The sequence below is a fragment of the Grammomys surdaster genome, unplaced genomic scaffold (assembly GCF_004785775.1).
Source record: "Grammomys surdaster isolate TR1022 unplaced genomic scaffold, NIH_TR_1.0 958, whole genome shotgun sequence".
In the NCBI taxonomy this organism is placed as follows: domain Eukaryota; kingdom Metazoa; phylum Chordata; class Mammalia; order Rodentia; family Muridae; genus Grammomys; species Grammomys surdaster.
The window spans coordinates 7124146-7126839 of NW_021605377.1; the positions used below are offsets into that span (position 1 = coordinate 7124146).

Genomic DNA, 2694 nt, shown 5'->3' on the forward strand with positions numbered 1-2694 from the left:
AGAAAGTGATAGAAGGGTACAGGGGCTCCTTAGGCAACATCGCGGGGTGGGGTGGGGGACACACATCTTAGGGGTGAGGTATTCCAGCTGTTTGATGGGGGAGACAAATGAAGTTTTCTTTCTACTTGAGATAAGATGCATGGTAAACTCTCATTCCTGACTTAAATGGCGTTTGTGTGTGTGTGTGTGTGTGTGTGTGTGTGTGTGTGTGTGTGTGGTGTGTTTAACTCAAGGGAAACATCTTCATCGAGAGGGACTTAACAATGAGAAAAGCTTAGTCCCCTCCTACCATCAACAGCACCTCCAACTTCTCCAACAACAGGAAGGAAATCAAACCCACTTGCCTTGTAAGTGGCATCCTGAGTGTTTATGGAGAAGTTGGATTCAGGGTACCAGGTTCTGGAAACAAATTCACACAAAGATGGTGTAGCAGGAGAAAACAAACAGTAAAAAAGAAAACACGTCAACAAAGGTGTTGTCCAGGAATGATGAACGCTGTTAATAAAGAAGGGGAAGGGAGTTGGAAAGTAGTGAAAGAGACAAAACTTTAGAGAAAGAAGCATCTCCTAGGAGCAGATATTTTTATTTGGTGGTGGTGGGGGGTGCAGTTCCCCCATTTATTTACCTTTTTTTTTAATCATGCATTAACTGTTGCAGGTAATGGGTTTCAATATGACATTTTCACCAGAGCATCTAAGATATTTTGATCATATCTGCTTCTCTTATTCTTTCTCATCCCCCCTCCACACCCGTGTTCTTCTCCCTTTCACTTCCACGAACCATTTCCTTCCCCCCAAACTTCATATATGAGAGGACACACGTGACTCCTGTCTTTGAGAGATTGGGCTGTTTCCGTTAACATGATACATTCCATCTATTTTTTCATGCAAATGACATGATTTTATTATTCTTCTCGGCTGAATCAAGCCCCATTGTGTATATACACGCTACACTATCTTTACTCATTAATCTGCTGATTGACAAGGAGGCTCCTTCCTCAAGCCTGGCTGTTGTGAGTGGGGTCATGATGAAAACGGGTGTGCAGGTGTCTGTGTCCAAGGGGAGCTGACTGATCCCCTTGGACATATCCCTGAGTGGTACAGCTGGATCAGACAGCCTTTCTATTTTTAATTTTCTGAGGAAAGATGATACTCAGATAGAGAGAGACACTTTCTGCCACGAGGAGAGTTAGGGGAGAATGCATGATACAGAGGGAGGGTGGTGGGGGAAAATGGAACCTTGTATCTTCACAGAAGGTGGAATCAGCCAGTGTGGCTGGAGCATGGCATGAAGCGGTGAGCAATGAAGCCATCTCGTCAAAGGCAAGGTCTCCTACGCCATGGAAAGGAGCCGAAATATGTTCTCCATTCAGAGGGAAGCCAGGGAAAGCTTTGAATCATGGGAGTGACGTCATCTGGTGCAATTAGCCTTTTAGCAGAAGCACTGAGTGTTCTGTAGAAAACGGAAGCAAGGCTGTGTTTTAATCTGGGATGGTTTCGAATGCATAGACATATCGGACAAATATTTCTCAGGAAATAAAAGTCATGAACCTATTGTACATAAAAACTAACAGCTCTGGCCTTTACATGAGTTGTTTTCTTACTCCTCAAGAATGATGCTATCCAGAATTTGTAGTGGATGTGGCTCGTTGTTCCGAAGACCTGGGAACAAAATGTTTCTTCAAGGCAGAGGGCAGCAAGTCTGTTGGACAGAGGTATGTCCTGTTGAGCAAAATGATAATTTCTCCTTCTCGACTTTACTGTTTATATCATTTATACCTTTTTATAAGCGTGTCACACACATGACATTTAGGTTAGGACACAAAGTCCTGTTGCTCTATAGACTTCAATGTCAACAGAAAACTATTTTCTCCCATGTTTTCACTGTTCTCAATAAACCAAACTCTTAAAATGTCTACACTCAGTTCTTGTACTGGAGATAATGTTGAAAAAGAGTTTCTGTGCCATGTGTTCAGTTGTGTTGTAGAAGAGGGAGGGTACATTTAAGATAGAGCCTTGCTGCCCTACAAGAGAAAGGATACAAAAACGAATCTGTACATAACTTTGTTTCAGATGGAGGATCTAGTTTGTAGCAGAGGTTCCTTTGTCTAGACCATTTTGCTTCCTCCTCAAAAGTCCCATAACCCCCTCACTCCCCGGGAATTATAACTTTTCATAAACAGTAAGGAAAAAGAATTAAAGAATTGATACTGCTAAAGAGAATTCAGAAGTCTTGATTTTCCTGTTTTAGGTTTCTGCTTGAAGATGCTTGTTCTTAAAGAATGCATAATACTGACTATGGGAATTTCTGCTTGAGATTTTCAAATGACCCAGCAGGTCATTTGACAGAAGTTTGTAGGAAGCAGTTTGGGAGGGACATGGGCTTTGAAGTCAGCCTGGAAAGTTGAGTCCTGTCCCCAAGATTCTTGCTATGTGGCTTTCCACAAGTCACATAAGTCTTTCCACAGGAAATGAGGAGCCAGGGATTTCAAATTGCTGACTGGAAAGCACTTTGAAAATACTGGGTTGTTGTCTCCTGTTTTGATGGTCATTGTTTTTATTCCCTTGTCCAGTTTCTCCTTCTAAGGACAAATTTACTGACAAACATATTTGGGTTTCTGGTAGCATCTTTACTTTGGAAGAGCATGTTCTGATGACTCAACTCAGGGTAGTACACATCTCAAGTTTGAAAGAA

At 42.1% G+C, this 2694-nt stretch overlaps 1 long non-coding RNA gene across 1 annotated transcript; it reads left to right on the forward strand.

Annotated features, from left to right (window-relative positions):
- The first annotated feature begins 946 nt into the window (after positions 1-946).
- Positions 947-1923, forward strand: LOC114634503. Its single transcript, XR_003713334.1, has 2 exons — positions 947-1012; positions 1254-1923. It is a non-coding gene; the product is annotated as an uncharacterized LOC114634503 (long non-coding RNA).
- Positions 1924-2694: the final 771 nt, after the last annotated feature.